This window comes from Crocuta crocuta, unplaced genomic scaffold, assembly GCF_008692635.1.
Source record: "Crocuta crocuta isolate KB4526 unplaced genomic scaffold, BGI_CrCroc_1.0 scaffold397, whole genome shotgun sequence".
In the NCBI taxonomy this organism is placed as follows: Eukaryota; Metazoa; Chordata; class Mammalia; order Carnivora; family Hyaenidae; genus Crocuta; species Crocuta crocuta.
This window is the reverse complement of record NW_027527387.1, coordinates 138,381-161,966: the sequence shown is the minus strand read 5'-3', so window position 1 is coordinate 161,966 and position 23,586 is coordinate 138,381. Positions and strand designations below refer to the sequence as shown.

Genomic DNA, 23,586 nt, shown 5'->3' with positions numbered 1-23,586 from the left:
CAGAACGACTAAAAAGAAAAAGACTGAATACCAAGTGTTAACAAATATGAAAAGAATCTGGAATCCTTTTAGATTGCTGATGGGAATGTAAAATGGCACAGCCACTTCGGAAAACATTTTTGGCAATTACTTCAAAAGTTAAACACTAACTTACTATTACCATAGTTAACTTATAATTATGTAACAATTTTGCCCCAGGTATCTACCCAAGAAAATGAAACCTTCTATCAGTATAAAGACCCATACATTAATATTCATAGCAATATTATTCACAATAGCCAAAGAATGGAATCAATCCAATGTCCACTGGCTAGTGAATGGATCAACAGATACAGAATATTTTCATCAAGACAAAGATTCCTGCATTGTCTTTTTATAACCACACTCCACTTTCTTTGCTACTGTACCTCCTGCCCCACCTCCTTCTTCCATCCCCTGTCTGCCCCCAAACACCATTAATGCATCCTCCATTTTTATTTAGTGATTTCAGAAGTGTCATATAATGGAATCATATACATAGGGTGTAATCTTTTGGGATTGGCTTTTTTCGCTCACTATAATTCCCTGGTGACTCATAAAGTTGCTGCCTATCTCAATAAGCCATTCTTCTTATTTCTGAGTGGCATCCTATGGTATGAATGTACCACAGTTTAACCGCTCATTCAATGAAGAACATTTGGTTATTTCCCATGTTTTGGCTATTATGAATAAAGCTGTTATGGACATTCATTTATAAGTTTTTAAATATTTATATATTTATTTAGAGAGCAAGCAGGGGCAGAGAGGGAAGGAAAGAGAAATTTTTTTTGTTCTTTTAATATCAACGTTTATTGAGTGGGAATCTGGTTTCAACAAAAGACATATTGTCAAGATAATAACACTTTTTTTTCCCACTCATCCTTAAAGGAAAAACTCCTATTCTTCTTTATATTCTGATTGGTACTTCTCACCACCAAATAGGAGGGTTTTCCCCCCATACTGAGCAATTATGTAGTGCCAGCTGGATGCCCTGCTATCCACTTTATTTATGACACTGTTGGGGCACGGAGTGGCTCAGTCGGTTGAGCATCTGGCTCTTGATTTCGGCTCACGTAGTAATCCCAGGGTCGTGGCATCAAGTGTTGCATCAGGCTCTTTGCTGAGCATGGAGTCTGCTTAATATTCTCTCTCCCTCTGCCCGCACATGCATGCTCTCTCTTAGGAAAGAGAAAATTTTAAGGAGACTTCACACTCTGTACAGAGCCTGACAGGGGGCTCGATCCCACCACTCTGGGATCATGACCTGAGCTGAAATCAAAAGTTGGTTATTTAACCAAATAAGCCACCCAGACACCCCTAAGTTTTTATACGAGACATTATCATATCTCTGAGATAAATGCACAAGAGTGCAACTGCTGGATTGTATGGTAGTTGTATGTTTAGTTTTTTAAGAAACTGCCGAACTGTTTCCAGATAGGCTGATAATTACCTTTCAAAGAGTAGTCCTGTTTATTGTTAACAATGACCATACAAGAAAAAGAAAATGAGAGTACATTTTTATTCAAGCTTAGTTCTTTTATAGGAATAGGAAACTAAAATTCTATTCAGACCCTCTTATCATAGCTTAATTAATGAGAAAAGGTGATGGTACAATATTATGAGGTGTCTTGAAAGAAAAGCATTTTATTAATAAACACAAATGAAAATTTCATAAGTACCTTTAACATTGACCTAGGAACTCAGTATCAGTAGTGCTTACATGGTATATTGATGTAATATGTCGCATTGAACAGATTCTCGATGTTTAGCTCAACATTTTTTAAATCAAATATGGGAAATGTATTCCATATATTCCCAATACATAAACCTGTTTACCTTGGTTTACTTTTACTAAAGACAAGCTCTCAGAAATCTAGATACATTTTAACTTCCAAAAAAAAAGAAACTGTATCATGTGAGGTTGAAAAATAAAAATTTCAGATTTCTGAATTTAGGAGGTTCTAAACCTTGAGACATACATTCCCATTATGAAATCATTACTGCATAGAAAATAATTTTGGTCCACTCCCTTCTTCTGAAATCTGAAATCAACAGGAGTTATGTGCAGAAGAAATTCATGTCCTACCTGCACAAGGCCACTCTCAACCTTAAAGCTTTTCAGTTCATTAAGTATTTATCCCTTATAAACCATATTTAAAAGTCATCATGGGAATCAACCTGCATGCACACTATTCAGTATTTTCTTCTTTCTCCACTTACCAGCTGTTGAGTTTTCCACCCATTCCAGGTTAGCATTTGATGCTATTCTTTACACAATTCTATCCAACCACATCTGAATATCTGAATGCAGGGAGATCACAACTTCAAAGACATTTGGTACTGGATGGGCCCCTAGAAATCCTATTAACACAGTGAGGTCTGCCGGATCCATTAAGATCACTTACATGTCTTAATGACATTTCCACCATTGGTCTTCCCAGATGAGAGCTCCTACACTCTTTTTCTTTGTTCCTATTACTCTCATTCATTATCAACATTAATTTTCCCCTGTAACATTCGTATTAATTCACTTTTGTCATCTGAACAAAATTTTTACTTACATTATTGTTTCTAATTAGCCCACTAGGACTCCTTCCTTTTCCATAATTACACCCTTCATGGTGAATTCTTATTTCTCATTAATGTGTTATAATAGTGGCTTAATAAAATGAGTTGTAGCTTTTCCTTATCTTCAACAAATATAACGCATACTATGTGGTTACTATTTCCACTATGATCTCTCTGCAAAGTCTGTGGTGTGGAAAATGGATACCTCTCCTGCCCTAATGGAACCTACAGTCTAGTGGTGGAGATAGACAGTGAGCAGATCATCACACAGATAATTAATTACAATGTTAGCAAGCATGAGGAAAAATATACTAGGAATGTATACATAAAGGGACTCATGGTGGTGTGACTGAAATTGTAGACCAGAAAGAATGACATTCATCCTAAGATCTGAAAATGATTTGGATTTAGCAGAATCAAACAAGATGAAGGATATCACTGAAGTAAAAAAAGCTTTAGCATAGTTAAGAATGTACTGAAAGTCACTGGGCCTGGAACTCAGAGCCAAAAGGGAAAATCTGGGGAGGAGAATAAGAGCCAGATCATGCTGGGTCTTGTGGGCTCTAAGTTTCATTCAATTTGCAGGGGATTCAAAAATTTTTCAGCAGGGGATTGTCCTGACGAGATGTGCACTTTAATAGGATCACTCTTAGAAAATGAAATAAAGTAACCATTCTAGCTTAGAATGGAGGAAAATAAAAGTAGATGAAGGGAGACCAGTTAAGAGCATTTTACAGATGCTCAAGAGAGAAAGGATGGATTTCTTGGATAAATGTGTTGGTTCCAAAGAAGAAAAATACCTTAGAGGTAAAGCTAGTAAGATGTCGTTTTAGCCAGGGGTGCCTGGGTAGTTCAGTCAGTTAAGCATCCGACTTTGGCTCAGGTCATGGTCTCATGGTTCGTAGGTTTGAACACCACACTGAGCTCTGTGCTGACAGCTAAGAGCCTGGAGCCTTATTCAAATTCTGTTTCTCCTTCTCTGCCCCTCCCTCACTTGTGTACCCTCCCTCCCTCCCTCCCTTCCTGCCTCTCTCTCTCTCTCAAAAATAAACATTAAAAAAATAAAAAATAAATAAAAAGTTGTGGTTTTAGCTAAAGCAATGGAATGGCTAGGTAGATTTAGTTTGGGACATACTGACTATGAGCTAGAATGTGAATTTCATGAGGACAGGTTTTTTGCCTATTTTGTTCATTGCTGTGTCCCAGTGCCTTGGGAGACATTCAAGTGGAGATGCTGAATAGGCAGATTAATTATATGGATTTGTAGCTCAGAAGAGAGGTTTGGGTTGGAATTTAAAATGTGGGAGTCAGCAGAATATAGATGCTTTCAGCAGCCATAATACCAAGCCCCACTGGGGAAAGCTTAAGAGTGGAAAAGGCAAGATCAGGGATTGGTGTCCAGCTGACTTGCTAACAGCTCTCTGCAACACTATGTACTTGCATTTAGGGATCATTCTCATCATGTGGAGACGAGTAAGACCCAATGTAGTCCATGCTCTGAAGGGGTCCTCAAGGTGTTTAAGGTCACAGCGTCTCCCATGAGCATTTAGCTTGGGCCTGTTCTACAGAAATACTAAGCCCTTTGTCCTATGTTATTATTCCTCTCTCTCTCTACTCCTTTTTTTTCAGGAGAAATGGATGGGAAGAAACTAGAAAAAAAGTTACAGTCTAAAATGCAAAATGATTGCATAGCTAAATTGTCATGGAAGATAGAGATTTTATGCTTTAACCCTTCCAACAATCAAGTCCCAAGTCAGGCCAGTAGGATGAAAGCCTTTAGCTAGAAAGGCATTTCGATGTCCTTTAAAACTGAGCTCTTTTCTCTACCTGTCTGCACGACAAAGTCCTTCTTTCTTCCAATTGTTCTGGAAGAAGTCCTCTGTCCTATTTCTCCCTCTTCCTAATGCACCCAGAGCGGAGAGAGGTTTACCAATCTCCTACATACACTTGATATATTAGTTAAACAAATTTACTGTGGGGCAGGGAAAACACTGCCTTTAGACATTTTGTGTTATTCTTTTTACATGACATGAGTGTCATCAGCATCTTTGATATACTACTCATCTAATGAGCTTCTCCTTAAAAATTGTTTAATAAAATTACATCTTTACATAGAATGACCATTGGTAAAGATGTAAAACTTCTAAAACTCAAACAGGTTAGAATCAGTTTAGAACTAGTTTCATTTTTAGCATTACTTATCTTCTATAACAATTAATCTTAAAATGCAAGTTGTTTATTCTATCCATGTCTCCATGTCATTTTCTAGGGCAGTACACTGGTTAGAATGTAAACTGCCCTAGGTAACCAATATAAATCATCACCAAAATGGAGAAACCAGAAGTCACTGAGAGTTAAAAAAAAAATCCAGAGAAACTTCTGCTATATCCACAATTAAGCATTTCTTTCATCGTCAAGAGAAAGGATTTCTTTTCAAAGAAAGAGATTACAAGGGCGCCTGGGTGGCTTAGTCGATTAGGCGTCCAACTTTCGTTTAGGTCATGATCTCGCGGTTCGTGGGTTCGAGCCCCGCGTCCGGCTCTGTGCTGACTGCCAGCTCAGAGCCTGGAGCCTGTTTCAGTCTGTGACTCCCTCTCTCTCTGACCCTGCCCTGCTCGTGTTGTCTCTCTCTCTCTCTCTCTCTCTCTCCTAGAAATAAATAAATTTTTAAAAAAAGCATCAAAAAAAGAAAGAGATTACAGGTACATTCTGTTTAAGATCCTCCTGTCAGTACATGACCACCGAAAAATCTCTAGATAATAAAGTTCATTGAATGAATGTGATGATTATCATAACTGATTTTACAACATTAGTGGAACAGATTTTAAGTGTTCCCAAATACTATTAACATATTCATTATATGATCTTTAGGAAAATACTAAGTTAGTCTGATGAATGCATTGTTAGCCCAGTGAAATGTCAACAGGTTATTCTATAAAATCATAATAGTGATGCTTACCTCCTAAGACTGCCATCGGAATTAAATAAATTAATGTTTAGAAAGCATTCAGAATGGCCTCTGACACATTGCAAGCTAAATTGGTGTTGGCTGCTACTGCTGCTATGACTACTTAGACATAGTTCATGTTTATTCTCAGGGTGAGGATTACAGCTCTGTTGGAATTACAATTATTATTATTCTGGAATAGGTTATGTTGGTTACTAAGCAGAAATGCTGTATATAGATCAAATGATTTTTAAGGGACTAGGAGAGCCACTATTCAAAAAACTTCCGTAAGCACCTAACTGCCTTTGCAGGCATGCTGACGATGCCCGTAAGAAAGTTAAGTTTCTCTTCAGTCACAACATTTCTCCACCATCTCTTTCTGTTTGCTTCTGTGACAGCCTGCTTGAGAATGGATTCTGGTATGGGTTAGAAGGGAGTAATGTTGCAAGACCAGAGGTGGCTAATGACCTTGGCTAATAGATCTTCCAAGTCTGAATATGGCTTACTTTTTCCATTATCACTCATTCTTACCTTTCCTAACATGGTCACATGCTACTTCTCAGTCTCCTTTCCCACCCTTCTGATTATTCCCCGTGCTCACTCTAAGTTTGTCCTCCTGACCCTCAGCCAGTGTTTGTCCTGGCCCCCTGCAATGCTTCCTGGACTATCAGGCCAGGCTGACCGCTGGAATGTATCTCCAAACTGCTGTATCCTCTCCCTTGACTCCCTGGACTCTTCTTCAGACCATGTGGCAGGTCTGTCTGTTGCTCGCTGCACCCTAGCATGAAAGATAGTTGAGGAAATTGCTGTGGACCCACAAGTTTCTGTATCTTTGATGAGTTAGGAGTCTTCCTGAGCTCTTCTCTTGCTTCCTTACCTGGATCTTCTTCCCCTACCTGAGCATTTTACATAAGAAATCCAAGGACTGATAAGCATGCTGCTGGGTAGTTATGAATTATTGCTTCCACTTTCAAAGTGGTTTTTATCCCCTTACCTCTCTCCATGTAATATCTTCAGTAAAGAGCTGAGTTAGTTTCTTTCTGGGCTCCCATGATAAAGAGGGACCAAACCTTGGCCAGAGTGAATTGACCAAATTTTTCTGAACAAATCAAGATGAAAAGCCCCCCAGTGTGGTTCAATTTCCCATCATGAATACCAGTGCAAACACCCAGAGCACAGTACACTGGCCAGGTTTTCTGTCTCACTGCAGTCACAAACTAAAACAAGTTAGATTCACAGTCCCACTTCCAGTAGGATGGGATCCCATGGGATGATCCAGACTTAAGGATTATTGATGCTTCCGAATCCACATAGACCTATAGCTGTTGAGCCAAATCTCAAGAAGCAAGTAGAGGTCTTTTCCTCTCTTCCATTGCTCTTTAGCTGCAAAATTACTAGAGCCCACTCAACTGGAAAGAACCTACCACTAATTTTCTCAAGTGATCCAACCAATGGAACACTCAGCAATAAAAAGGAATGAATTATTGATACATGCACTAACACTGATGAATCTCAATGTAATTATGCTGAGTAGAAGCCAAACAAAATAAGAGCATATACTGTACAATCGCACTTACATAAAATTCTAGAAAATGCAAACTAATTTATGATACAGACAGTGGTCACATGAAGTTGTGGAGGGCCCACGGAAGGAAAAGAAAGAAAGGATAACAAAGTAGTACAAGGAAGCTGTTGGAGGTGATGGATATTTTCATTATTTTGACCTTGGTGCTGGTTTCTTGAGTGTACATGTATCAAAACTTACCAAATTGTCCACTTAAAATATGTATTATTTATTGTATGTTAATTTTATCTCAAGAAAACTATTTAAAAGGTGTACATGCATCCCCAACAATTAATATGGTATAGGATATTACTAAATTTCTTAATATTAAACCAACTCTATATTTCTAGAATAAATCTCATGTGGTCATGGTGTGTTAGTTTTTTTAATGTGATATTGGATTCTGTTTGCTAATATTTCATTTTTGCATTTATCTTTCATTTCTTTAAATAGCTTATTTTATAGCCAATACTGAATAATTCCATTTTCTGAATTCCTTATGATCTAGACCTATGGTTTGTTGTGTTTTCTGACTCTCTCTCATTAGAGCTTGTTTTCTTATGTCTGGTAACTTTACATTGAGAATTTTTATTTGTTTTAATCAAATATACTGGAATCCTGAAGGCCTTGAGCAGGAGATGCTTTCCCCAGGATCAGTATTTGCTGATGCCAGGCAAGAGGGAGCACTTCCAATCCAGGATTACCTTATTGTTCAGTTTGGGATTTTCCTGCTTGTGGGTAGTCTAAATTCAATGCACAGTGTAATTCAAATGCCCAAATCACAAATGGATAAGGTTAAAAATTCTCAGAAGGGATGATACTGTTGTTTTTCCTCTCAGCTTCTGTTTACTGCCTACTGGATTTTTCTTCCTTACACATTATTCTGTTGAGGTCACAGCCTTTCAACGGGTTATGACTGTGCATATGCATCTCCAGTTTCATGTCCTTGTTCTTCATGGACATAGTCTTACCCTTTCATTTCCTTAGCAATTATAAATCCCAACACTCAGTTATATATCAGCCTTTGTTCTAGGGGAGTCAGGCTTCTATGTCCACTTGCTGGCTGCCCTGATTTCAACTCACTGTTTTGTTTTGCTTTGGCTCTTGGGAATTTTTTTTACTTTCTTGCAGACTCAGCCAGTTTTAAAAGTATATTTGTTGGGCCCTATGTGTATTTCAGCAAAATGACTTTTCAGAAGATTGACTCATAATAATGCTAAACATGGGTCCCCTACTCTTTCTTTGGTATGAAACCTTTCTCTCCACTAAAGCAGACCTCTGTATAATATATAATCAGGTCAGAAAACCATCAGTAGATGAGTACAAGTCCCATCCATATTTCTTAAGGCTATGCCATTGGGCTTTTTAAGATCCTAAGGACATTTAGATTTTTGTGAATACTCTTTGCATTATTTTCTGGACCGCTGATTGTGGTCAGTGGGGATGGTGGATACAAATACCAAATGCTGATGGTACTCTACCATGTTACCAAGGATGAAAATTATGACTTTTACAGTTCTACGATTCTCCCCTCTTGCTCAGTTAGGTACTGGTCATTAGGATTTGCATACTTCATTAACTACTCATTCACTGCATCATGACCAGTGACCACAATCACTACACCACTGAATCAATGAACTCTAACTCAGAGGACCACGGAGGTCCAGCTGGCTTTCTCACAGCAAAACATAACTTTTGATTTCACTGCTGTGAGTTCAGTGTAATCTGAAATATTCCTAAGAGGCTGAACCAGAAAAAGCAAGTTGAGCTAAATAGTTCTCATCAACCTGCCACAAGGGATGCAGATCATGTGTGAGAAGCAACCCTGCTGGTTCATAGATCAATCAAAGTTTTCATTTTCCACCTGTGGTGGAAAATCCAAGCCAGAAAGAGGATCAGTCTTGGTGCTTGGCATGGTGTAATTACTAAGGACCTCTATTAAGAGCCATACCTGTTCTTAGTTACTAACCATTCCCAATGACCTTTCTGTGTGTGTGTGTGTGTGTGTGTGTGTGTGTGTGTGTGTGTGTGTTTCCAGGCTAGATCTAACCAAAGACAGAATATTCCCATCTGGAAAAGAGGTGAACAAAACCAACCATGGTACTTAATCAGTGCCTATGTCCTGGCCCTGTCATTGCCATGCCTCTCCTCCACATTGCTGACCTTTTTATCTAGTGGTACTCAAATTCCTGTATGCACTAACATCACAGGGGGACTTGCTAAAAGTGTTCTTTAAAGGTCCTTATTCTATTTTAAAACTAGTGAGAAACTGAGGGTCAGGTCTGGAGTAGTTAGTAATTTTCTCAGGTGACCACACAGGTGGTCCCAGCACAACACACTGAGCAACTCTTAAGTCCTGGGTTCTGCCTTAGTGGAATTATTCTTGGCCCTCTGATACTTGTTAGCTTTGTTTGCCTGACTTCCTATGTATGTCTGTTTGGACTGATTTATTTGGCCCTCCCTGCACTTCCCCTCCAGTCTTATCTAACTGGGCCATAAGTCCTTGCATCAGATGCCCTGCTTCTGAGTCTGCCTTTTGCATGAAGGCTGGAACTACCCCTGCACAGATGTGATTTGTGCTGGTTGAGGAATTCAGCTCCTGACCCAAAACTGCTGTGTGATTTTTCAGGCCTGACCATAGGCAGTTACAAAGTCTCTACCCAGCAGGCTTCATGAGGAAACACTGCCCTCTCCCTTTGAGACTTGTTGCACAGCTGATGCACTAATATCTCTGAAGGCAGCTTCAATCAAGGACTCAAGTCCCTGTGGCCAGGCAGGCACCTATGTATATTTGTAGTTCTAGCTCAAGCATCCTTCAGCCAAGGTGACTTTGTGGATGCCTCTTTATTCAGGGATGACCTTGAAGACACTTCCCCCTCTCTGAGGCCAAGTACCCTGTATCCTCCACTCCTAGCCCTCATTTCCACTGCTTCTTACCCTGAATAGGCACACTGTTCCATGGAACAAAATGGAATCAGGTACAGTCTTCACCTTCTCTGGTTTTAACCTCTTATACTGTGGCCCTAAGTGACTAAAGGCTTCACTATTTCTTCCATTTTGGCCTCTAGCTTTAACTGGCTACACCAACACCTAACAGCTCAGCTGTCTCCCCAGGTTAGCTGAGCTTCTGATACTTGAGATCCTAAGCCAAAACAACTTAGTTTCAGAAACTGTGAGATGATATAATTAATTTCTGGTTTGTCAGTTTTTAAGCTGCTAATTTGTTACACAGCATTAGCTAACTAATACTATTGTCTTTCTCACTTACCCTCTTGTGTACATCTGGACTTTGAACCATTTCAAAGTGTTTTTCACATCTATTATCTGACTTCATCCTACATACAATAGCTAACACTTAGCTATAGGAATCTTGGTGCCAGGCACTATATTAAGTATTTAACAGACACTATCTGAATAAACTGCAATAACCCTTTGAGATGGCTCCTTTTACTACCTCTGCTTTATAGAGGAGACTGAGGCACTAGATGCTAAATAATTTGCCCAAAGTTACATATAAATGAAGTGCAGTTAGGATCCAAATCCTGGCTCATACAAGAAACTAGAGCACAGAAAAGAGATACTATTTAGGCATGGTCACAAGCAGGCCAGTACTGGAGGCAAAACCAGGACTCTGGTCTTGAATCCTCTCCATGAGTCTGGAATAACTGCTAGGGACCATGTACAGACTTGAAAACCATCTCTGTTAGATGGGTAGAGAGACCTTCTCAGAGGTCTGGGAACAAGAAGCCTACTCAGGTGGCAAAGCCTTCTGCACCTCTGTGTCTTCATCTATATCCCGGGGACAATAATCTGACTGGTGACCTGGATCAAGTCTTCTCACATGTCTACTACACCAGACAAAACTCTTTTCAGCATGACAGGAAAGATAGTAAGGAAATAAAGTACACAAAACAGAGATACAGACTGGGATTGTTCCAAGCACGCTGTCTCCATGGGAAGATATGCCACATGGAGGTATGGTACAACTGCAGAGAAAAGGAGGATTTTAGGTGGATGGTTTTCTGGAATTAAAAGTTCACTAATTTTAGACCTATGAAATTGGCATTCATGATGATTCTGGGAAGCACTGAGCTAAAGCTACACAACATGGTATAATAAGGAACTGTATTTACCTATGTATTTACAGGATACTATTGGAAGTGGAGTGCTTAAACTATTTGAAAGAACAAAGGCTAAAAACTCTTATATTCTCTGTAGCACTTGAAATGCTCTCTGTGGAATGAATTAGACAGGGCTCTAAAAGGGAGTTTGCAGAAAATCAGATTCCTAGGCTTTTCTCTCAGATCCTGATTTCATAAATTGCCCATGGGCCTCGGAAGCTAGTTCTTAAAATACCAAGTGATTCTGATGCAACTAATTTATTTATTATTGTTTAGGGATCTCTGCTAATTACAGCCATGCACCTTATCCATTTATTATCTATTACTTATTAACAGATACCTTAAGGACATCTGGTTCCCAAATAATTGAAATTTAGAAATGCTTTGTGAAATTTGTGACTACTAGTTGTTTTCACTGGACCTTTACTGATTTATCATCACTGCAGTAACACCAGATTAGTAAAATATTTGCGACCTGAATTCCCCCATTCTGNATTTGTGACTACTAGTTGTTTTCACTGGACCTTTACTGATTTATCATCACTGCAGTAACACCAGATTAGTAAAATATCATTTGCAACCTGAATTCCCCCATTCTACACAGAACTTATAATGAGGACAGAGTTCCTGGAACTTGAAGACTCAGCCCCATTTCAGGCTCTCAAAACAGCCCTTAATCAGTAGAATTTAAGAAATAAATGGCTACACTACATTACATCTGGACATCCTGGAAATGGTCATTGTGTCAGGCCCATGCCTTGCATCCCAAATCCAGTAGCTGAGGCCACGCATTCTTGTCCTGGCACAGCACTCTTTCCCGGTTTCTCTTCAATTTTATCAACGGTGTTTTTTTGTGTGTTTTGATCTCAAGGGCTGAAACTCCACCAGTGAACCAGCAGTGGGTCTTTTGAGATTTCTGGCTTGATCCCCAACCTTTACATCTACAAGTTTCCCCTTTCTTCACTGATTACCTTCTGTTGTCCATCAAGGTAACTTTCTGGATCAGCTGCCACACTCTGCTGGGTCTGACTATTCTCTATGGCCTTTCTCCACCCAGTTCAAGTTCTGATAGAGACAGTACTTCTTACACTCTTAGAAATCCCCAAATATACAGGTTTTTTGAAACAGTATCTTTGGCATATTTAAGAGATACTAGATCTTGTTGGTTGTAATCACTTACAAAAGAAACACTTCTGAACAAATTTAAGAAATAAAATGAGTGGAGTGCCTGGGTGGCTCAGTGGCTTAAGTATCCAGCTCTTGATTTTGGCTCAGGTGGTGACCCCAGGGTCATAGGACAGAGCCCTGCACTGGGCTCAGTTCTATCAGTGTGGAGCCCACTTGAGATTCTCTCTCTCTCTCTCTCTCTCTCTGCCCCTCCCACATGCTCTCTTTCTCTCTCAAAATAAACTAAAAAAAATAAAATGATCTATTAAAATCAAAACCCTCACATTTTAAACAGAATTTTAATACTCTCTTTTTAGGGGAAAGCCCTTTGTATCGTATTCAAATTCATGAATAATGGATGACATTTAAGATGTCTCATTATGCTTGCAACATACAAATATACAGTTTCTTAAAATGGCCTCCTGTCAAATACATATGATTTCTATTTGTCTGCTGTTAATATAATTGACTAAACACTAGATTCCACTGATTATGCTTTCCCTTACTTTATAGGCATAAGCAGCTGTGTTTATGCTTCTGTGATTTTCGGGTTTCATTATGAAGTTTCAGCATGTGATTCAAGAGCCATAGGCAGTATAAGCACTCAGACACCAGCTGGCAACTTTTTACCAATAAAAGGAATATTCCATCAACACTTATTTACATCATGTAGAAGGATACTCAGATGCATATGTAAAACCATTGCAACCACATTAACAGTGAGATGTGAGCAGAAAGAAAACACTGTTAACTTTACAGGCAATCATTGATTAATAGTCAAAGACCTGAATTTAAACAAGAGCATAAGCACTTCCTCTCCTTCCCCTCTCTCAACTGAGAACTAAAGAGTTTTCTTTTTTAACTTGGGAGTTTGGTGTTAAGTATTCAGAAGGGGTGGTGTAAGAGAGGCAGGCAGAGAGAGAGGAGAGGGAGAAAGACTGACAGAAAAAGTATCCATTAAGAATTTGAGGAGGGGAGCCAATGGGTGGCTCAGTCAGTTAAGCATCAGACTCTTGGTTTTGGCTCAGGTCATGATCTCATAGTTTCCTGAGTTCACTTCCCACATTGGACTCTGCGCTGGCAGCGTTGAGCCTGCTTGGGATTCTCTCTCTTTCCTGCCCCTTCCTTGGTCTCATTGTCTCTATCTCTCTCAAATAAATAAATAAGCTTTAAAAAAAAAAAAAAGACAAAGTTTGAGGAGAAAATTCATTCAGAGAAATAAGAAAAGGAGTAACAAGGGGAAAGAGACAGGGGAACTAAGGTACAGGAGAGAGAGAGAGTAGCCAAGAGGCCCAGCCAGCAGGTGTTTGTTATCCAAGCCTCTACGACCTTTTATTATAGTTATTTATTCCTACAGCCTCACATAGAAGAATACTGGAGAAAGAGCTGGATTAAAACCAAGGTTCTGCCATCTAATATAAGTGTGACCTACACCAACTTCATGACCTCTTAGGTTTCAGTCTCTCTACTTGCAAATAATAGCAGATAATACTTAGCCAGGTTTTGGTGAGGATTTAATGAGACCACAAAGCAGTGTTGGTAGCAAGACATAGTGGTTAAGAAGCCAAGCTATGTGATCAGACTGCGTGGTTTGAATTTCAGCTTCTAGCTGGACACCCTTAAGCAGGGTAACTAATCGGTCTGTGTTTAGTTTTTTATCTTTAAAATAGGGATAATAAAAACAATCCCTATGTGCATGTGATTATATTGGAAGTTGACTGGAAAATACATGAAAAACACAGCAAAATGGGTAGAACAGTGCTTGGCATTTGGTTAGTACTCAATAAATATTGACTTTTAGGGATAAGAGTAGGTGCACAAGATATGGTATTGATGATGATGTCTCCCTCACAGAAGGGTAGACACCATTCTGTCTCTTTGTTTTTTTCCCTAGTATCTTGCTCGAATATCACAATCACTTATCAAAAGTGTCTAATGTGATCAGAAATGATAGAAAGCTTTTCACCTTTGTTTTGTGCACTTTTGTGTTAACACTTACTTTGCTTCATGTGATAATGACTGTATGGTTATCCAGACTTTCAGCTGGTCTTTTCTTTGAAGAAAAGTGTTTAAGTGCATAAGAAATATATGAATATTTTCTCTTGGTTAAAAAAAAAAAAGTCTTGATAAGAGTCAAACCCACTTCCAAGTTCAAAGTCTATCCCAGGTCCCTTCACAAAGGCAGACATTTTATTGATTTTGAAGGGTATTTTTCCACACCTTGTATTTGACATACATGTATGAATGTACATCTATGGACCTGTGTCATTCAAGTTTCCACCAGAGAAACACAACCTTTTAAGGTCCATGGGATAAGAGTGGTAGCCTCTTTCATTTCTGATGTTAGTAATTTGTGTTTTCTTTTTTTCTTTGTTAGCTGGATAGAGTTTTATCAGTTTTATTGATCTCTTCTAAGAACCAACTTAGGTTTTATTGATATTCTCTATTAGTTTTCTGTTTTCAATTTAATTGATTTATGCTGCAATGCTTATTATTTCTTCTGGGTGCTTTAGGTTTATATAACTTTTCTTTCTCTAGTTTTCTTTAAGTGGGAGCTTAGATTATTATTTACAGATTTTTCTTGTGTACTAGTCATTCAGCACCATAAAATGCCTTCTAAACACTGCTTTCATGGCATCCACAAATTTTGATAAGTTGTATTTTCATTTATTTCAAGGTATTTTTAAAATTTCTCTTGAGTCTTCTTTAAGCCATGTTTAGAAATCTGTTGTTTCATCTCCAAGTATTTTGGTGATTTTCCAGCTCTTTCTGAAATTGATTTCTAGTTTAATTTCATTACAGTCTAAGAGCATACATCTTTCAAATTTGTTGAAGTATGTTTTAACTGGCTTACCAGAATGTCGTCCATCTGGGTGAATGTTCCATGTGAGCTTGAGAAGAATGTGTGTTGTTGAATGAAGCATTCTATATATGTCCACTGGATATATTGATTGATGGTACTGTTTGGTTTAACTACATTTTTACCGATTTTCTGCCTGCTGGAACTGTCAACTACTGATAGAAGAGTGTTGATGTCTCCAACTATAACAGATTTATCTATTTCTCCTTGCAGTTCTATCAATTTTTGCCTCATATTTTGATCTTCTGTTATCAGGCAAGTAGACAGTAAGGATTGTTAAGTGTTCCTGAAGAACTGACCCCCTTTGATCATTTTGTAATGATGCTCTTTATTCCTAATCATTGCCCTTACTCTGAAGTCCGTTTTGTTTTTGTTTTTTATTTCCGAGAGAGAGAGAGGCAGCATGAGCTGGGAAGGGTCAGAGAGAGAGGGAGACACAGAATCCGAATCAGGCTCCAGGCTCTGAGCTGTGCTGTCAGCACAGAGCCCAACGTGGGGCTCGAACCCACTAACCGCGAGATCATGACCTGAGCCGAAGTCGGACGCTTAACCGAGCCACCCAGGTGCCCCTCTGAAGTCCATTTTGTCTGAGATTAATACAGATACTCCAGCTTTCTTTTGATGGGTGTTAGGTGTGGTATATCTTTCTCCAATGTTTTACTTTAAATTATCTTTTTATTTAAAGTGGTTTCTTGTAGACAATATATAGTCGGTCTTGTTTTCCCACCCACTATGACAGTTTCTGTTTTTTAACTGATATGTTTAGACCATTCACCTTCAAAAGGATTATTGACAGATCAATACTGATGAGTTTCATAACTGTTTTCTATTTGTCGCACTTATTGCTGCTACTGTTGTTCTTGCTCTTTCTTTTCTTCCTCCTCTACCTTTCTCTTCTTCCCCGTCTTTTTTAAAATTTTTAAAAAATGTTTTATTTAAATGTTTTATTTATTTCTGAGAGAGAGAAAGAGAGCGCGAGCAGGGAAGGGTCAGAGAGAGAGGGAGACACAGAATCCAAAGCAGGCTCCACGCTCTGAGCTGGCTGTCAGCACAGAGCCGGACGCGGGGCTCGAATCCACCACCAACCGTGAGATCATGACCTGAGCCGAAGTCGGACGCTTAACCGACTGAGCCACCCAGGTGCCCGGTCCTCCTGTCTTCTTTCTTTTCTACCTTCTATGGTTTCTGCTTTTAACTGAGCATGTCACATGGTTCCCTTTTCTCTTTTAGCCGATCGATAATACTTCTTAAAAATTTTTCAGTGGTTACCCTAGAGTTTACAACATACATTTTTAACTAATCCAAGTCCACTTTCAAATAATAGTACACTGCTTCATGGTGTGGGTACTTTATAACAGAGTATTCCTAATCCCTACTGTCCGTTATGTTACAGTCATTCACTTTGCATACTCATATGCCATAATTATCAAATAGACTCTTGCTAATATTATTCTGAATAAACTGTTACCTGTTAGATCAGTCAAGAAGAAGAAGCAAAGATTTTATTTTACTTTCACTTATTCCTTCTCTAGCATTCTTCTTTTCCTTATGTAGATCTAATTTTGTGTCCTATGTTATTTTCCTTCTTTCTGAGGAACTTCTTTTGCATTTGCAAACCAAATCCACGAGCAACAAATTCCCTCAATTTTCATTTGTCCAAGAAAGTCTTTATTTTTATTTCTCTTTCACATTTGAAAGATGATTTCACTAGATACAGATTTTGAAGTTGGTGGGTTTTGGCTTTATTAGGATGGATCTAGAATAGATTTCCTCTGAAAGGATAGGTCTTACTCTTAAGGCATGACCTTTCTGGTGCCTCATCAGGGTGCCTGGGGTATTAACATTCTGGGCAAGAACTATAATGTCTCCCCAAGTTGCTCAACATTTAGAATCTTTGTTTAAATCTCTCCCTCATTGTAAATATTCTCTGTGTAGTCTCACCTCACGCATAAACTTCTATGCTTCTCCAACATGGCTCCCTACCCAATTCCTACCCCACACATTGCAGTGACTATATCTTCCCCAAATCAAATTTCTTCCAAGCAGGACTTCCAGGCTCTGCTTGGACTTTATCTCACTGTGCCACAGTTGATTAATTGTTGCCAGAAAGAGAGCCAGGGTGATTATGGGATATTATCTCCTGAGTTTTCTTTTCAGGAATCACAGTCTTATGCTGTTCATTATCCAATTACTGAAAGCAATGGCCTCATATACTTTGTGCAGTTATATGATTTCTACAGCATGAAAACTAATCTAGTGCCAATTACTCTGTAATAGTTAGAAGCAGAAATGTTCAATTTTCTATTCCCAATATCTAGCACAGTTCTTGGCATTTAGAGGCAATCAACAAGAAATCGATACATGAATTAATGTGTCCATCAATGAATTCAGGGAAGGAAGAAAAGAGGGTGAAGGGGGGGCGGGGAATAAATTTTAAGAGCATTTGGGAAACATTAAGTAGATAGCAGCGTACTCCAGCAAATTAAAAGTTTTAGTATGGATCTGATTCAAACTCAGAAGAATCAAGAGTTAGGCTTATATCTTTTGGGAAATAACTTATTCCATAATGGTTGATTCTTCATTTGTATTCAAAATCCTGAGCCAAGATTTCTGGTTTGAAATTCATCTTATATATCATGTAATCAATAATCTAGTTCCAAGGCAAATTAAAGCATAAATGGATTTTATAATATTCTGATCTAGAAGAATTGTTAGATTTCAGTGTTTTACTGATATGTATTTTTGAATGTTAGCAACAAATAGGTTAGTGCCACATTTTGAAATCTTTTCAGTTTTGAGGAAATCCTTTTTTAAGGATTTTTTAAAAACTGCTTCCTATTTCAGATATGTTTCTGAGCATTATCATCAACCAATTAATTATGGCATCAAAATATACTTATTATTACATGATGAAGTAATCACTTTACTTTTTAGAAATATATTATAGAAGAAGCATTTAACCAGTCTTATATTTATCCACTTATTTTTAAAAATATACTTAGCCAAGTCATGTATAAAACCATAAGTTTTCTGTTTAAAATCATTTTATCTTCGAGCTATCCATTTATATAATATCGGATGGTTGTCTGTTTTCAAATGAGTTTTCTAGGAGCTACAGTTCATTTAAATAAAAGCCATTTCATTTTTTAAAGTTAATTTGATTTCTCAATTAACAAGCTTTATCTTTTATACTGGAAATGCAATCTTGCTAATATTTTCTGAAAATGAAATGTAGAACTATGTTACAGAAAAGTTTTTAATATGATACTGTTACAGAAGAAAATAGACAGGATAACTTTTTTATGCTCAAGCATAAGCCAGTGAGCTATATTTAAGAGTAATAAACATATTTTATAAAAAAAGAAAATAAGAGAAATAAGAAAGATAGAGATTTGCAGATAAGGAATCAGGATAGAAGGGTAAACATCTCACCTAACTTTAAAGTCTTCAAATACTTACCTGTTATAAAATCTTGGGGTCTTAGTAGTGGAAGTATTTGTCAAAAACTTTTTTGTCTTGAATAATATTATATTTTCAAGTGAAGATTGAAGGAGGCAGGGAAAAGTATCTTCAGGTGATCCTGAAGGAAATAAGAATTATTCATTTATAAAAATTGGGTTTCAAGGAAAGAGTATATAAAGAAGAATAGCCTGGGGGTGCTTGGGTGATTCAGTCAGTTAAGCCACCAACTTTGGCTCAGGTCATGATCTTGAGGTTCATGAGTTTGAGACCCAAGTCTGGCTCTGGGCTGACAGCTAAAAGTCAGATGTCTGCTTCAGAATTCCTCTGCCCCTCCCCCACTCATGTTCTGTCTCTCTCTCTCAAAAAATAAATAAACGATAAAAAAATTATTTTTAAAGAATAGACTGAAGAAGCAAAGGTTAAATAGGAATGTACAGTATCCTCTAAAATATGTATACAACTTAGAAAAGATGCAAAGACAGATACTAGGTGCATCAAGACAGAGGAAATAGATTATAAAAGCTTGACCTAGAAACCAGATGTTTCATGAAACTCACAGCACAGGTAAACTTACTGATACTGACACTCTCTGTCTTAACAACATGGCAAAAGCACAGGAAGATGTTTGATTAAAGCACTGAAATAATACATAGGCTGAGAGAAAAAAAAGAAAACTGAAGATGCAAGCAGAGTCCATGTGTCAGACATATTTAAACCATCACAGCTTAATTTTTTAACCAAAACTGTCAAATACCAATATCATAGAACACAATATTTGCAAATCATGGTTGTTATAATTTGCCAAATGGGAGTAACAGCCTAATTTAACTACTTTTTTTTAAAATATTGTTGCAGAAAAAGCATGAGTGGCTCTCTTTTGGTGTGCTAATAGATGGTGGCTTTTAATTTCGCCTCTTCCTGCTCATTCCTTTCTCTTTTGCTTACTACTGTTCTTTAGAGTCTCCAAAAGGGGGAAAAAAAAAAGACAAAGACATTTAATTTTATTGTCTTATGGAAGTCTATTGCAGCTTACAGTCTATTTGAAAACAAAACTTAATCAAAATATTGTTATATCTGGGTGAGGAAGTTATTATTTCTATTGTCTTTTTATTCTTTCTGGAACTTTTCACAATGACCATGTACTCACTCTGTAATCATAAGCAAACATACACGTTTAAGGAACTCATGGGCCTATTTCCTTCCAGCAAGGCACTTTTTTGGTTCCATTGTCCCTTTGGTATTAGATAACCACACCTTTATAAAAATCTATTAGTAGTTTTACATTTATTTAGAGCATTCCAAATAACATGCTTGGCTTAAATACTCATTATAATCTGAGTACCTTTGGCAAACAGAGGATCAAACACAACAGTCTGCCCCAGGTTTAGGAGAGGAGGGAACAATGAGGGGAAGGTTTTATGCTAAAGAGGGATATTTGTAAAGATCTTCCAAACATTTTAAGAATTCCAAAAATAACACAGATGGTGAAAAGGAGAGAGAAAACTGAGCTTAGAAAAATTCTGAGTTGAAGTGAATTAAAACTAATCAATGGTTTTGTAAGACTTTATATAAGATGTTTCGCATCCAAGGAAATAAGAAAATCAATTATATCCTGATATATTAATACAAGGTAGAGGAAAATGCTAAGTTGAAATGACTTTGGAATTTTCAGAACTTATTGTTATTTAATAAACAATAAATATATTTACATATTATATAAATATAAAGGAATCAATAATAAAAGAATTATTCAATCAATAGAGAGAGGAGACAGAGAGAAAAATGAAAATCATAGTTCTTGGTATACATATTATGTATGGTGGATTGTTTCTATGTCTATTCTATTTTCAATTAAGGAATTTTTTTTTTAATTATTTTTTTGCTCAAAGAGATAGTGGATGATTTTGTCACTGGTGAATCAGGGAAGTCTTACTATTAAGACAAAGAACATAGTCCTGGAGTTCTTTGTGCTGTCTTTGAAAATGTGCTCTCCAAGGGCGCCTGGGTGGCTCAGCTGGTTGAGTGTCCCACTTCAGCTCAGGTCATGATCTCACGGTTCATGGGTTCAAGCCCCACGTTGGGCTCTGTGCTGACAGCTCAGATCCTGGAGCCTGCTTCAGATTCTTTTCTCTCTCTCTGACCCTCCCCTGCTCACGCTGTACCTCTCTCTCTCAGAAATAAATAAAAAACACTTAAAAAGTAAAAAAAAAAAAAAAAAGAAAATATGCTCTCCAGAGAATCAACACAAATGTTCTACAATATCCTTTTTATATTCCAAAGTTTGTTTAGCAGTGTACAGTTTTAAATTGTGAATTTTTTCCTTTATTAACTGAAATGTTATTCAGGATGTGTTTTGTTGGCATTTTAAATGATGAATCAGACATAACTTTCTTTTCTAAGAGTCTAATAATTTTTTTCTAACAGTTTAGCACCCCAGTATAAGCATAATCTTTTAACTCACTGGGTAGCAAATATAAATGCAAATATACAATATAAAAACACTATGTTAATGATTTGACTGCTATGTTTCACAGAAGCCCTGCTTATTAGTTCAATAAGATACAGAGCTGCCCCCCAACAGAAATACTGTACATCACCAAACGATCACCAAATAAAAATACCTACATCATAAAATAACGTATTCAGACCAGTACTTTCTAACCAAGGAAGTTATTTACAGGTTCCATTAGTCGTGAGGTATACATACACTACATTACTAACAACCTAATAATGACACATATACAGAAATTTCATTGCTGTTACTATCTCACCAGATGCTTCACCCACTAATGCCTAGAAATCTGTGTAAGTCTAGATTTTTCCAACTCACCTATCAGTCCCAAAGAGCTTCAAGTATGTTGAAAGGAAGCTCAGAGTTAATGGGCTGAAATTTTCAATGGTTAAAGGCACATATAAATCCTATTTCACCTACTTTTATATTAAATTGGCTTCAAGATTGGGAAGGTGAATATGAACATGCCATTGTTTTTTGCTGGACTCAGCTTATTAATAATAATGCTATAGGCTAGAAATGTATGGGGGCACTCACTCACCTGGGCCTGAATATGCTTTCCACAGACCTCTCCCCTTTTCCAAATCAATGTTATGGCTGGACCCACACTGTGGTTCTTATGCACACACTGGCCACGGGGTCTGGTTTTACTGGGGTTGAGGATGGCAGTCAAGTTTTGTGGGATCACTCTTTATTGGCAAATTTAAAGCATGAGGCAGGAATTTAAAGTATAGGGAAAAGACAAGTAACCCAAATGGTCAGTTATAAAAATCAACCAAGATCTTTAAAACAAAGGAGACTCAGTGCAGGGAGGGCTAGGCTCTTGACTTTATCCTGTGGCTGTCTGTGTGTTTACCTGATATAGTCATCTTTGAAGTGGATGCCTCTTTGAAATGGATGTGTCCACAATCAAAGCTTAAGTTGGACACTTGTATTACAAAACAAAACAAAACAAAACAACTATCAGAGCTCATTACACAGACATCTAAATTCTAGACAAGTAACATTTGGGAATGAGAACTGTGATGTCTTTAGGGCTCTTCACAAATATTCCTGTTCTCTCGACTTGTGGATAAATGGTAAGAATGCACTTCCTCTTCAATTCAGGTATGGTTAGATGACTTGCTTTGGCCAACCAAATAAGATGGGAAGTGATCAAGGTCATATTTTGTGATACTAGATATCATCTGTCTTACTACTTTCTCTTATTGGTGAAGAAGGAGGAGTGCCGTGTATTATTGGGCCCACTTAAATACTGCAGTAAGAACTGCTTAGTGTATTAATTTTTTTCTTTAATAGTGAAAAAATTTAAGGTTTTAAATTTTCCTCTAAGTTTTCACTGGGTCTCACGTTTTTGTAAAGTGTAATGAAGCATTCTTTCATTGCTTTCTAAAAGTTTATAAATTTTCTTTTGATTTCCTCTTTGAAGTAAGGTTTATCTAAAAAGGAAATATTTATGAAGTTAAAATTTTTTTTATTGTTTATGTATTTATTTTTGAGAGAGAGAGAGAGAGAGAGAATATGAGCATGTGAGCAGGGGAGGGGCAAAGAGAGAGAGAGACAGAGACAGAATCCAAAACAGTCTTCAGGCTCTGAGCTGTCAGCACAGAGTCTGACCTGGGGCTTACACCCACAAACTGCAGGATCATGATCTGAGCTGAAATCAGACACTTAACCACCTGAGCCACCCAGGTGCCCCAAAGAATAAGATATTTCATTTTCAAGAGTTACGGTATTTTGAGTCACTCTTTTTAACATATTTCTGGTTTTACTGGATGATAAGAAAAGACTATGAACTATAAGATATTGCTTTAAATTAATAAGGTGTTCCTTATAGTTGTAGTATAATCAATTTTTACAAATCTCTTCAGAAATATATGAGACAAAATTTATTTTCTATTAAAGAGCTAGAAAATAAGTACACACACATTCTATCCACTACATCACATTTTTAAGTTATATATTTCCAATCATGTATTAAAGTCTTACAATGTAACTTCATTTTTAAAAAGGTCCCTGTGTATCTGATTGGTTTTGCTTTATATATTTATCTATTATGTTTGATTCACAGAGAATTATGAGTGTGCATTTTTCATAGACTGTATCTTTTCTTTTTTAATGTTTTTATTTATTTCTAGGAGAGAGAGAAAGAGACAGCGTGAGCAGGGGAGGGTCAGAGAGAGAGGGAGTCACAGACTGAAACAGGCTCCAGGCTCTGAGCTGGCAGTCAGCACAGAGCCCCACGCGGGGCTCAAACCCACGAACTGTGAGATCATGACCTAAGCGAAAGTCGGACGCTTAACCAACTAAGCCACCCAGGCGCCCCGACTGTATCTTTTCCATTACAAAATTACCTCTATATTTTTA

The 23,586-nt window shown here is 37.6% G+C and overlaps 1 long non-coding RNA gene across 1 annotated transcript in view; it reads right to left on the bottom strand.

The window, feature by feature from the left end:
• The window catches only part of LOC144221715 (uncharacterized), a 102,910-nt gene that overhangs the window by 44,468 nt on the left and 34,856 nt on the right, over window positions 1-23,586 (bottom strand). The window contains exon 2 of the long non-coding RNA XR_013332158.1: window positions 18,705-18,825. This is a non-coding gene — a long non-coding RNA (uncharacterized LOC144221715). The remainder of the gene's footprint in view (window positions 1-18,704; window positions 18,826-23,586) is intronic.